We start from the raw sequence: 14,818 nt of genomic DNA on the forward strand, positions 1-14,818 counted from the left end.
AACTATATTTTGTGGTGATCACTTTGCAATATATACAAATATCAAACCATTATTTTGTACACAAAAAACTAATCTAATATTAATTTATTTTTTAAAACATTTTATTTATTTACTTTTAGAGAGGGGAAAGGAAGGAGAAAGAGAAGGAGAGAAACACCAGTGTGTGAGAGATACATTGCTTGGTTGCCTCTCACACACCCCCTACTAGAGACCTGGCCTAGAACACAGGCATGTGCCCTGACTAGGAAATTGAACCAGTGACCCTTTGGTTCATAGGCCTGCACTCAGTCCACTGAGCTACACCAGCCAGGGTTAATCTAATGGTATATGTCAATTATATCTGATTTTTTTTTAAAAAAACATAGACTTCTAGAATACCGGCAAATTACATGTATTGCCAATTAGTCACCAAGTTCACAACTCATTAGGCAGACTGCAACCTGCATTCCAGTCCACAAAATAGCATGCTAAATAAAGGGTTACTACATAAAAGGGAGCCTTGCTGCTCTTCATCAATGCTAGAAAGGTAATCACATTCATTATTCAACTTTAAATTCCAACTGCAATTTGCCATAAATGGAAGTGATTGGGGGGTCCATACACTAAAACAATTTGATAATAGTTGCAAGGCTATGGAAAAGGGCTAGGGAAAGTGGTGGGCCAAGCACCCTGATCACCAGGAAGGCCGTGACTGTTCACCAGGGCAGGGCCACCAGGCCAGGGTAGAAGGGCCCTGCTCTACAGACAAGAGCCCCAGCAAACCAGCCGTGAGCCTTTGACAGGAGTCCGTGGATAATAACACAGTGTGGGTTAAACTAGCACTCTTAAGGACATTTTAAACATAACTTTGAAATACAGGTGTGATAGTATTCATCAAAAGATATAGATGAATTCAAGTGCCAATTTCAGAATATTTCATTCACGGTAAAACTCATTGGTTTATTCAGTTTCGTTGTATTTTAAATATTGGTAAACCAACAGGGTCCTTTTTAAGTTTTCTGTTTTATATCCAGTTCTTCAATTACATCCTCGTGATTCTACAAATACTTCCTGTTTCACTGATGAATAGGTGCTTTGGTTATATTAGGGTAGGACGTTAGACTTGTAATTTGACCTGTCCTGCTGTTTAGATGATGGGAGAAGGCAGGTGACAGTTGCCCCAGGAACTTTCTGAAAGCTCAGTTCTCTCTCCTGCACACACTCATCCCCCAATTCTTTTCCTTGTACCTGCAAGGCAGACCCGCTTCTGAATCTCCAAATCAGCGTGGTCTTGGGGATTCCTTTAAACAGTGGCTCTATCAGTTGAGCGGGCTTGGCTATTCAAGGGCTCCAGTGGCTCGCCTTCAGCGCCTTCAGCTTGGTTCATGGTTTAGAGCCCGGCCTGGCCTGGAGAGTGGTCTGTGGTTAACCAAGACAAAAAGAGGTCGGACTCCATGAGGTGGTGTGGTTGAAAAGCAACAAGCTGGTTTCCTCACATCACTAAGTGGCATTTCCACTGCCCTTATTGCCTGCTGTTCACTCACAGACAGGAAGACAAAGCGTGGTGGAAGCACCTCGAAGCTCTGCTAACCATGCTGTCAGAATCGTGTTGGTTAGCGTGGTGGGAACCTTCCAGGACCAGGGCCCGAGCCAGTGGCTCCGCATTCGGGCTGCTCAATAGAATCAGATGCCCGGGCCACCCCAGACCAATTAAATCAGAACCTCAGTCTCCCCGGGACATTTCAATGTGCAAGCCAAGGACCCAGACGCACGTCCTCCCCAATGCTGGGGAATTGGTAGAGGTCCTGGCCTGCCCCTGTGTTCTAGTGTGACCTGGGGCCAGCTCACAAACGCGCAGGGGCGCGGCCGGGCCCAGATGCCAGGACACTCCGGGACGCACCTGGAGGCTCCGCTGAGCACTGAGGGAAGCTCCAGGTGACTGGGAGGGCTGTGACTTGACTTCAGCAACCTTCTAAACCAACCCCAGGTTTTCTCTTTCTCTCCTTTCCCCTCATCACCTGCAGCGCTCCATTCCCCCCTTTCTGTGTGCCTGGGGATTCCCACCTCCCTCGTGTGTGCATCCTGTTCCGTGCTTTGTGTTAGCATATGTTGAGTGGCCTTTTCTTTCACTCTAGAAACCATTTGTTGATGCTGCTGTACAGTATAAAAACGTCCCTGAATGTCCATGTCTTTCAGATATGTAACAAATTCCATTGGGTCATTGTTCAACTTTACTAACATTTACCAAACAGTTGGGATCTATTTCAACATTTTTGCAATATTTGCTTTTTTTATAAGCAAAATTTCGGTAACTTTTATTTGATTATCATTGATTTAAAATTTTAAAACATAATTTGGAAATTTTTTGTAGTTTGCCTTATCTTGAATGGTCCACACTTAAGTGTTTTAATTTCTTTTTTAAAATTTTATTTTAATCATTGTTCAAGTAAATTTTTCTGTCCTTTACTCCCATTCCAGCCCACCCACCCATCTCTCCCCATCTCCCTCTCATTTCTATCCCCCTAATTTTTGTCCATGTGTCCTTTATATTTGTTCCTATAAACCCTTCCCATTTGCTTTCAAATGAGAACTTCAGTGCTTGTGAGGATGAGAAGAGATTTTCTTGTACACATTTTTAGAATGTTGTTTAGCTGTGTGTATCAGCCTTAAAAATGTTTACATAAGAATGGTTAAATAATTATTGGTACATCCTTCAATGGAATACATTGCATGCATGAAAGATAAGCTTTTCAGATATTTGATTTCAAATCACATGGCAACTCTGATGTGTATCCTGTGATGAAGGAAATGCACTGTCCAATAAGGTAGCTACCAGCCATATGTGGCTATTAAGTACTTAAAATGTGGCTACTGTGATTGAGTTAAATTGTAATTTAATTTAAATGGAAACAGTCATGGGTGACTAGTAGGTACTATATAGGACAATGATGTTACATAGTAAAGTCTCAATTTTGTTTAAAAAAGTATATGTATGATATTCACTAGTTATCTCTAGAAGTGGCTATCGGGGACATAGTTGCTACTTTAGCATCTGTTCTAGCTTTGAGTTGCTTTGTCTCCCTGTTATCTATATATAATCTATATCTATCTATCTGCCTATCTATCTATCTATCTATCTATCTATCAATCATCTATATAATCTATCTCCCCTGTGATTTGGGAATGCATATGCTAACCCTGGCTCTAGGAGTGAGCCACGTGGCAGTATCTAAAACAACAGTATTACTCTGGTTCCAGGCCACAGTCAATGGGTTCGTCATTGGGTACATGACCTAATTTGGGTCAATGGAACAGGATATCCCATCTCTGGCTCATTTTCTCCTAGAACACTAGTCCAGGTTGGCAGTAGTATTTGTGGTCAATCTGTAGGCATATGCACACATGGAGACCGGAGCAGCCCTTGTTTAATAAGTTTGCCATTTAAAAAATTTTTTTAAAAATGTATCTTAGTATCTTTTTTTTAAAGATTTTATTTATTTATTTATTTTTTAGAGAGGGAAGGGAGGGAGAAAGAGAGAGAGAGAGAAACATCAATGTGCGGTTGCTGGGGGCCGTGGCCTGCAACCCAAGCATGTGCCCTGACTGGGAATTGAACCTGCGACACTTTGGTTCGCAGCCCGCACTCAATCCACCAAGCTACACCAGCCAGGGCAAGTTTGCCATTTTTTAAAAACAGCCCTTTTGTTAATAAAACAATGTGTATGTATTTAATATTACTAACTTTATAGTTAAAATAATAAATTTATGTCTATTTTACCACTATTAAAAACATAAAACCAAACAACTCTTTTGCTGAAAAACACCAAATACCTGGGGATGAAACTACCATAAATTGTGGTGACCAATCAATTTCATCATGCTTACTAAACCCCAAGGGCTGCTGCTACCTGAAGATGCCATCCTTACAAAAACCAACTGCACAGCCTGGGCTGCTACAAAATGCCAAGGTCAAAACTCTGAGACCATAAACCATGAACTCTTGTGACCCCAGAGTCTTAATTTTCCCAATTGTATTTATTTTTCAAAGTATGCAACCAATGCACCAGATGATGCAATTTGAGAAGTGCATAAAGAATAACACACTTTCTTACCCTCCTAAACTCTTTATCATTAAATATATTCAGGCAGAAGGGGATCAGAATATCATATTTATTACTGATGAAAGAGCTTTGAGAAAGTAGATTCAGTCTGCAGCTAAGTGGACTTGTAATTATTTGCCCCTGAATTTGACATAATTAGTTTGTCATCACACAGTTGAAAAACTTTGGCTCCCCAAAGAGGTATGCAAACCTCTACAAATGACAGCTGACTACAACACAAAATTTGCAAGCAAAAAGACCTGAAGGGAATAGCCCAGAAGGAGCTGGGATTAGTCATCTAAGTCTCCATAAAGGAGATATTAGGGAGATGAGGCTCAAGGCCAAGGGCATTACACACAAATAGTTTCCTCCATATGGAAACATGGAGCCAGGAGAAAGCAGTTACTTCCTCACACGTCTCAAAAATTAAAAGAAAGCTCGGAAAAACCAGTAACCATTAAGTCAAATTAATAAGATTTCAAAAATCAAGTTTTACAGAACCTTCAGGGAACAGATTACCTCTATAATAGATAATTAGGATAAGTTATCTAGCTCATGAGGGTAGTATAATCTTAATAGCAGAACTGGACAAGAACAGTACAGAAAAGGACCATTGTCATTATTAAAATTACTAATAATCATAGGCATAAATTTCTGAGCAATTTAGAAGTGGATTTAAAAGTAATATATCATGACCAAGTTTGATTTATCCAAGAAATGTTAATGTTCAATAAAGAAAATATATTAAAGTAATATGCTATATTAGCAGATTAAAGAAATAAGACAAAGATAACTACTATCATCCTTCCTATTCTACATTGGACTGAAGGACTTAACAAATGCAACAAGAGTCAGAGAATTGGATGAAAAGAAACAAAAACTGCCAATATTTATAATACTGTCTTTATAGAAAATCTGAAAGAATATATAAAGTTATTAGAACTAATAAGAGAGCCCAGTCAGATTGCTGGATATAAGATCAACATATAAAAATTAGTAGTGTTCCAATAAACCAAATATTTTTAAAACTAGAGAAAGACAGAGAAATTAGATATGCCTAATAGCAACACAGATATATCATATCATTAAATAGTAAGACTCGATATAAATATATCACCTCTTTTCCAAACTAATTTACAAATTTAATTAAATTCTTATTGAAATACAAGTGAAAGATTTTGTGGAACTTAACGGTCTGATCCTGAAATTGATCTAGCTGTGTGAAGGATTGAGAAAGACCACCATAGTTTTGAAGAAAAAGGATAAAGTGAGGGGACTTTCTCTACCAGATATCAAGGATTAACACTGATATCTAACCAGATCTGACATTGATTTATTATAAAGGTATAATCATTAAAATTTCATAGTGATACAAATTTAGACAAACAGATAGAAGGGATAGAATTGAAAGTCCAGAAACAGCTCCACATATATATGATGTATTATTTAGGCAGCACTAGAAAGCAGTGAAGAAAGGAATTACTATTCAATAAATTGCCAGAGACAATTGACTAGACATCAGAAAAAATTAAATTAGATCCCTACCTAATAGCATACACAAAATAATTTCTGTATGGATTAAAGAACTAACTATGAAAAGCAAAGCGCAAAATGTTTTAGAGTTTGTGCTGGATATCTTCCATTTGCCCCTCATATCAATTAGTATTTGCTGCATAACAATTAATTAAACTCATAATTCTGTGGGTTAGCCATTTGGGGTTGGCTCGACTAGGCAGTTCTTCTGAGAGTTTTGGCTGGGCTCACCCATGCATCTCTGATCACCCGCCAGTCAGCTAGGTCCCTCTGCTTCTGAGTGATGCCTGGCTGAGAAGAAACTAGTCAAATGTTTCTTCTCCAGTAGGCTAGCTCAGACTGCTTCACATAGCACAGATAATAGTCTCAGGAACTGTGGCAGTTTTGTAAGCTCCAATGTCTCTTTTTCTTTTTTTTTCTTTTATTTATTTTAATCATTGTTCAAGTACAGTTTTCTCCCTTTTACTCTCAATCCAGCCCACCCACCCAACCCTCCCTTCCCCCCTCCCATTACCACCCCCCCCCCCTAGTTTTTGTCCATGTGTCCTTTAAATTTGTTCCTGTAAACCCTTCCCATTGTCCCCTGAAATTCCCTCTTCTTTCCCCTGTGGTCACTGTCAGCCTGTCCTCTATTTCAGTGTCTTTGGTTATATTTTGCTTGTTTCTTTGTTTTGTTGTTTAGGTTCCTGTTAAAGGTGAGATCATATGGTATTTGTCTTTCACTGCCTGGCTTGTTTCGCTTAGCATAATGCTTTCCAGCTCCATCCAAGCTGTTGCAAAGTGTAGGAGCTCCTTCTTTCTTTCTGCTGCATAAAATTCCATTGTGTAAATGTACCATAGTTATTTGATCCATTCATTTACTGATGGGCATCTTGGTTGCTTCCAGCATTTAGCTATTGTAAATTGTGCTGCTATGAATATTGGGGTGCATAGGTTCTTTTGGATTGGTGTTTTAGTGTTCTTAGGATAAAGTCCCAGCAGTGGAATTGCTAGGTCAAAAGGCAGATCCATTTTTAGTTTTCTGAGGAAGTTCCATACTGCTTTCCAAAGTGGTTGTACCAGTCTGCAGTCACACCAACAGTGCACTAGGGACCCCTTTTCTCCACAACCTCTCCAACACTTGTTGTTTGTTGCTTTGTTTATGATGGCCATTCTGACTGGTGTGAAGTGGTATCTCACTGTGGTTTTAATTTGCATCTCTCTGATAGCTAGCGATATTGAACATCGTTTCATGTGTCTTTGGATTTTCTGTATGTCCTCCTTGGAGAAGTGTTTGTTCAAGTCCTTTGCCCATTTTTTAATTGGATTCCTTGTCTTCTTAGAAGTGTAGTCGTGTAAGTTCTTTATATATTTGGAAGCTAAACATCTTAAGTGTCTCTCAAAACTCTGCTAGTGTCATGTTTGCTAATGATCCATTGGCCAAAGTCAGTCACATGGCCAAGCTGAGATTCAGGAGGTGGAGAAATAGACTCTACCTCTTGGGGCATATACAAAAATGTGAAATTTTTATGGCCATTTTTGTAATCTCCACCTTCTGATTCCACTTTGTGCCTAGGGGGCTAAACTGCATAGCCTGCATCATGTGCCTTACACTCTGGGGCTTCCATTTGTTCTGCAAATGGAGATCTGCAGCAAAAGATAAGAAGAAGATGTTGTGGGTGAGATTAGGGATTTATTCCCCTCTCTCCCTTGCTGTAGCATTACTGCAGCCTGATTGTGTTCTTCCACCCAATGGCCAGTTCTAGGCAGGTGGCGTTTGTCCACAGTGCACACAATCTGGGTTCTCTCTTTCTCCCCTTTAGGCTTAGGAGCAACAATGGGGTTTATTGTTACTAGCCCTAGAATACAAAACTACCCTTTGTGGTTTCTCTATATTCTACCCAAACCTTCATAAATAAGCTCTATTTCCTTAAATTAATCAATTTGAGCAGAAAGTGTCTTTCAGGTGGGACCCTGATTAATACAGAAGTAAATATAGAAGAATTTCTCAAATAAGGCACTAAAATTAAAATATGACAAAACACACTGCAGAAACAGAAAATTATAAACCTAAATACTTTGACTAAGATATAGTTAAAATTACAGTTAAAGCCATAAGGCATACATATTTTGAAAAACTTTGAGTGGAGATTTGGACACAGATTATTTTAATAACCTTTAACACCAAGTTAAAGCAAAATCTAAAAGTGTATTGATAAAACCCCAGACCAGCCTGGTGTGGTTAAGGTTCTGTTGAAGTTAGATCTATGCATGGATATAACATAATTTATTCAAAATTCTCCAAATATGGCCACTTATGTTCTTTCCAATCTGTTATTATTACAAACCATGTTTTATGGGTCCACTTAAGAATTCATTCTCCTGTCAACTGTAATAAAAATTTTTAACAAATGATCTGAATACAGACAGCATAGAAAACATTTTTTTAAATCATGCATTCTTTATTCTAATGCCATGTACATTTACTTGTAACATCTACTTGGAGTCTTACTATTTTACTTTTCACATTTAAATCTATAGCCAATCTAACCTTGATTTTTATGGATGGCATAATATGGTCAAATACCTTTTTATTTCTCTATGGATTGCCAGTTGACCCAGAATCAAAATCATCCTTTCCCCAGTGATCTTAGTGCCATCTCTGTCATAAATCAGGGTTGATAACTGCATGGGTTGCATCCTTTTAATTTGAACCTTTCTGTGAGTCATCTTTCAAAAATAGTACTTAGGTTTTATTTTGTTTATTACAAATCTGACTTTTAATTGGTTATTTAATCTATTTATTTTGATTATCAATATATTTGGACTTGTTTCTATCTTATTTAAATTTTTTCTGATTTCTCTTTTTTTTCTTTTGTTGCTTTTTAAAAAATTCTGACTGAATTTTGCTATTGTTCTTCTTTTGTGTTTTTCCCTTATTTAGAGTTTTTCTCTCTAAAAGTTGAATTTATTCCTTCTCCTTTTATTCTTCTAATAAACTATAATTTATCAAATTTTATCATGCATGCCTAACACAGACTTAAAAGTGAAATCCATTTAGCTTAGATATTGCTATTTTATTTTGAAGTAATTTTAGATTTCTAAAGAAGTTGCAATAAAGAGAATTCCCTTTTACTCTTTACCCAGCTTCCCCTAATATCAATATTTTTAAAAATCATAGTACAATTATTAAAACAAAAATATTTACATTGGTATAGTACTAACTAAATTACAGATTTTATTTGGGATTTATGCTTTTACCCTATCTTTCTGTTCCAGGGTCTAATCTGAGGTCCTGTGTTAAATTTAGTTGTCATGTCTCCTTAGTCTCCTCCAATCTGTGAGAGTTTCTGAGTCTCTCCTTGTCTTTTATGACCTCAACAGTTTTGTTTTGTTTTTTTGACCTCAACAGTTTTAAAGAATTAGTTATTTCACAGAATGTCTCTCAGTTCGGATTTTTCTGTTTTGTTTTCTGATTAGACTGGAATTATGCATTTTTGGTGAGAATACCACAGCAGTGATATGCCTTCCTCAGTCCTCCATATCTGGGAGTACATGATGTATTGGTGATGTTGACTTTAATCCCTTGGCAAAGCTGGTGTCTACTGGGCCTCTACAGTGTGGTCATCATTACTCCCTGCTGTTAAATATATTCAGGGAGACTCTTGACTCATTATTATTATATAATATTCCAGTTCTATTTTTTAATGCCATATATGACACACTATTATTGTTTTACAAAGAGTATTATTTATTTGAATTTATTGTACATATGTGTCTACCATTTTATTTGCTCACTATCCCCTCTTGAATTTTAGACCATCCTCTGGTGTCTTTTTCTCTTCCTTAAAGTGCATCTTTTGGGAGTTCCTTTAGAGGAATTCTCTTGGTGGTAGAAGTTACCAGTTTTGTTTTTCTTTAAATGGTTTATTTATTTATTTATTTTACTTTTGAATGATAATTTGGCTGGATACCAAATTCTAGGTTAATAGGCACTTTCTCTCAATATTTCAAATAAGTTATTCCACAGTCCGCTACCTTTATAGTAGTTGCTAGGAGGTCTATTCTCATCATACTATGTCTTTGTAGGTGTTCTCTCTCTTCTCTCAAACTACTCTCATGATATTTTCATTATTTATGTTATTCTGTAGTTTCAGGATAAAACTTTATTTATTCCATTTTGGATAGGTTGTATATCATGAACCTGTGAATTTATATTTTTCAATTCTTGAACATTTGTGGCCATTATTTCTTTAAATATTGCCTTTCCTTCATTATCTCCACTTTCTCTTTCTGGAATTCTAATTAGATATATGTCAGTCCTTCTCATTATATTTTCCATGTGCTCTTTTTTTCCATATCCTCATCTCTCTTTAATACATCTTGGATATATCCTTCAGGCATATTTTCTAGTTCTCTAATTGTCCAGTTGTCTTAGCATCATATTTGAAAAGGCCATCCTTTTTCCAGTGCTCCAAACTCCCATCATTTTCATAAATTAAGTATCCATATGTCATAATCAAATGCCTGTTTCTGGACTTTCTATATATTCTACTAATATATTTATATATTCTTTATTTTACCTTAATTAGAAATACTTTATTAATAAAAATATTAACTATCATTTGAGTCTTCAGAGAGTTGCAATCTTTTGGCTGGTGGAGGTTGCGTCCATGCTCAAGGCTGCTAACTGGTCAAGGTATTGGTTGCTGAAAGCTGAGCTTGTGGTAATATCTTTTTTTTACTTCAAATAATTTTTTATTTTTAAATTACAGTTAACATACAATATTATATTAGTTTCAGGTATAAAACCCAGTAATTAAACATTATATAACTTAAGAAGTGCTCACCTTGATAAATCTAGTACCCATCTGACACCATACATAGTTATTATAGTATTATTGATTAAGCTGAATAAAACTGGTTCTAGAGAAAGAACCTCAGTCATTGTAAATAAAGGACCTAAAGCCATATGTATTCCCTATGATGTCCTTCATATCCCCAAGACTATTCTGAAACTATCAATTTGTATTTACTGATCATTTCACCTTTTTGATCCATTCCCCCTCAATGCTCTCCCATCTGGCAACTGTCAAAATGTTATCTGTATCTATGAGTCTGTTTCTGTTCTGCTTGCTTGTTTTGGTTTTTGGATTCTACATATAAGTGAACTTATATGACATTTGTCTTCATCTGACTTACTTTACTCAGTACAGTACCCTCTAGGTCCATTCATGTCATTGTAGATGGCAAGATTTCATTCATTTTTTTTATGACTGAGTCATGTTTCACTTGATATATGCACCACTTCTTTGTCCACTCATTTATTGATGGACACTTAGTTGCTTCCATATCTTGGCTATTATAAATAATGTTACAGTGAGCGTGTGGGTGCATACATCTTTTTATATAGTGTTTTGGGTTTCTTTGGATAAATACCCTGAAGTGGAATGGCTGGGTCCTTCTTTGTCTCATTATATAGCTTTTATTTTAAAGTCTGTTTTGTCTGGTATAAGTATTGCTACCCAGGTTTTTGTTTGTTTCCATTTTCATGAAATATCTTTTTCCATCCCTTTACTTTCACTCTGTGTGTGTCTTATGATCTCAAGTGAGTCTCTTGTACATAGCACATGTAAAGATCTTATTTTGTTATCCATTCAGTCTCCATATATCTTTTGATTGGAGCAGTTAATCCATTGCATTTAAAGTAATTGTTCATAAAAGTCCTAGAAGAAAAGATAGACAGTAAAATCTCAGACATTTTTTGTAGCATTTTTTTTCTGATGTATTGCTTTGGGCAAGGGAAACAAAGGAAAAATAAACAAATGGGACTAAATCAAATTAAAAGTTTTTAAAACATTTTATTTATTTTTAGAGAAAGAGGAGGGGAGGGAGAAAGAGAGGGAGAGAAACATCAATGTGTGGTTGCTTCCCACGCATCCCCCACTGGGGACCTGGCGGCAACCCAGACATGTGCCCCAACTGGGAATCAAACTGGTGACCCCTTAGTTGGAAGGCTGGCGCTCAATCCACTGAGCTACACCATCCAGGTCCAAATTAAAAATTTTTTTCACAGCAAAGGAAACCATCAATCAAATGAGACGACAACCCACTGAATGGAAGAACATATTCTCCAATTATATAATACATCTTATAAGGGGTTAATATCCAAAATGTATAAAGAACTTAAAAAGTCAACACCAAAAAACAAATAATCCAATTAAAAATTGGGAAAAGACCTTAATAGACACTTCTCCAAAGAAGACATACAGATGGCCAATAAATATATGAAAAGATGTTCAATGCTACTAATTATCAGAGAAATGCAAATTAAAACCACAATGAGATATCACTTCACACCTGTCAGAATGGCTATCATCAATAAATCAACAAACAACAAGTGCTGGTGAGGTTGTGGAGAAAGGGGAACCCTAGTGCACTGTCGGTGGGAATACACACTGGTGCAGCTACTGTGGAAAGCAGAATGGAGTTACCTAAAAAAATTAAAAACGGAATTGTCTTGTGACTCAGCAATTCCACTTCTGGGACTATATCCAAAGAAACACAAAACACTAATTTGAAAGAATATATGTGTCCCTATGTTCACTGCAGCATTATTTACCATAGCGAAGATATGGAAGCAACCCAAGTGCCCATCAGTAGATGAGTGGATAAAAAAGCAGTGGTACATATGAAAATGGAATATTAGCCATAAATTGACAAAATCATACCATTTGTGACAATATGGATGGATCTAGATGGTATTATGCTAAGCAAAAGCAGTCAAACAAAGACAAATACCGTATAATTTCACTTATATGTGGAATCTAACAAACAAAATTAACAAAATAAACTAACAAACAAAATAGAAACAAACTCATAGATAGGAAACAGTCTGACAGCTGTCAGAGTGGAGGTGGGTTGTGGGGCTGGGTGAAAAAGGTGAAGATATTAAGGGAAAAAAAACCCAAAACTGATAGATGCATACAATATCTGCATCAGAGTGTGGATGTTGCAGATGCAATATCCACTCAGACATCCACTCAGAGTGGATGTGGGGGAGGAGTAGAAGGTGTAGGGGGAAGAGTGAAGGGTGGAGGGGATGTAGAAGGTGTAGGGGGAATAAATGGTGATAGAGACTTGACTTGGGGTAGTGAACATACAATGCAATATACACATAATGTATTATAGAATTACACACCTGAAACCTATATAACTTTATTAACCGGTGTCACCCTAATAAATTCAATTAAAAAGAAAAAATAAATTGTTGATACCTATGTATTTATTATCATTTTATTATTCATATTTTTAATCTTATTTTACCTTCTTTTTTAAAAAGATTTTATTTATTTATTTTTAGAGAGAGGGGAAGGGAGGGGAAAAGAGAGAGAAACGTCAGTGTGTGGTTGCCTCTCGCACACCCCCTACTGGGGATCTGGCCTGCAACCCAGGAAATTGAACCAGTGACCCTTTGGTTCACAGACCAGCACTCAGTCCACTGAGCCACTCCAGCCAGGGTATTATTTTTCCTTCTTCTGAAAGAAAACCCTTTAACATTTCATATAATACTGGTTGGTGGTAATGAACTCGAGCTTTTTCTTGTACAGGAAACTGTTTGTGTCCTTCCATTCTAAATGATAGCATTGCTGGGTAATATAATCTTGGTTGTAGGTTCTTATTTTTCATCACTTTGAATTTTTCTTGCCAATCCCTTCTGGCCTGAAAAGTTCCTGATGTGGAATCGGCTGATGGTCTTACATGAGCTCCCTTATAAATAACTGTTTTTCTCTTGCTGCTTTTAGGATTCTCTCTTAGTCTTTAACTCTTACCATTTTAATTAAGGTATGTCTTGGTGTGGGCCTCTTCAGATTCATCTTGTTTGGGACTCTCTGTGCTTCCTGGACTGGTATGTCTATTTTGTTGGGAACTGCTCTGCATGGTTTCAGAATCTGTAAAACACCCCCCCCCCACCCCATGGCTCAGGCTGAGTGAGTGACCTTGGGACCATAAGCCACTGAGGAGACGAAGCTTATCTGCCTGGCAGGAGCACCGCCTCTGCCCACTTTACTTCACCCTGCCCTGCCCTCAATGCTTGATCGGTTAGCCAATGATGGGTAAGATTCCTCAAGGGAGGGACGACCTAAGACAGGCACGATGATGGGGGGCCCCTAGGGAAAGACTTGGGGGGCTATAGAAAAATGGGGTGATGGACCCTTGCCCCTTGGCTTTGACATAGCCTGAGTCCTCATTCTGTCTGCAAGAAGCCTCCTAATCTCTTGGCTGCCTTACTTCCCCTGACTGCCTTAAGCCTGAAACAATGCTGGAGGTGGGTGCTGCCCTGTGCTGGAAAGGGCAGTTTCCCTAGGGCCTAAGAAAGAATGCATAAAATCCTATGAAACTTATTTTGCTAATACCTTCAAGTTAAATAATAAGGGACCAAGCAGGAAGTGAGTTTGTTCCCCAAAGTTTTATGGCCCTTTAACTATCTGACCCTGACTCAGAATAAGTCCTCAGAGTTCTTTGAATGTTAACTATTGTTTAATCATTACTGCCTGGCAATGACTGATGAACTTATTCCTGTGCAAATTGAACCCAATAAAAGTCTGCCAAGGGCCGGCACACACGCCTCTTGAGAGAGAAGCTGAGCCATCCCTTTTCCACCACAGGACTCAGTAGTCCATGTGAATTTGTCTTGTATCTCATCCACAATGTCTCAGACCCCACAAGCCAGGGTCTGCATCACTATTTCCTTCACCAGGTTAGGGAAGTTTTCCATCATTATTTTTTCACATAGGTTTTCAACTTCTTGCTTTCTCTTTTCTTCTAGCACCCATATGATGTGAATGTTGGTATATTTAAAGTTGTCCCAGAGACTCCTTAAACTATCTTCATTTTTTTTATTCTTTTTTTTATGTGTATATTCTTATATCAATACTATATCACCTTAATTACTGTAGCTTTATAATAAGTTCTGATATTAACAGCAAGTCCTCCCATCTGGTTTTCCTTCTTTAAGAGTATCATGATTACCTGTGGCTTTTGTTTGTACAAATACTTTTAAGGATCAGATTGTCAAGTTCCACAAGAACAATACTAGGATTTTTATTGGAATTGTATTGAAAATATATATTATTTGAATAGAATACCTCTCCATTTATTTAGATTTTTTCTAATTGTTCTTATTGCATTTTGTAGTTACATTAAGTAGCATTTTTTCCTGTTAA

This window comes from Phyllostomus hastatus, unplaced genomic scaffold, assembly GCF_019186645.2.
Source record: "Phyllostomus hastatus isolate PE091 unplaced genomic scaffold, TTU_PhHast_1.1 phas_scaffold_78, whole genome shotgun sequence".
NCBI classification, from domain to species: Eukaryota; Metazoa; Chordata; class Mammalia; order Chiroptera; family Phyllostomidae; genus Phyllostomus; species Phyllostomus hastatus.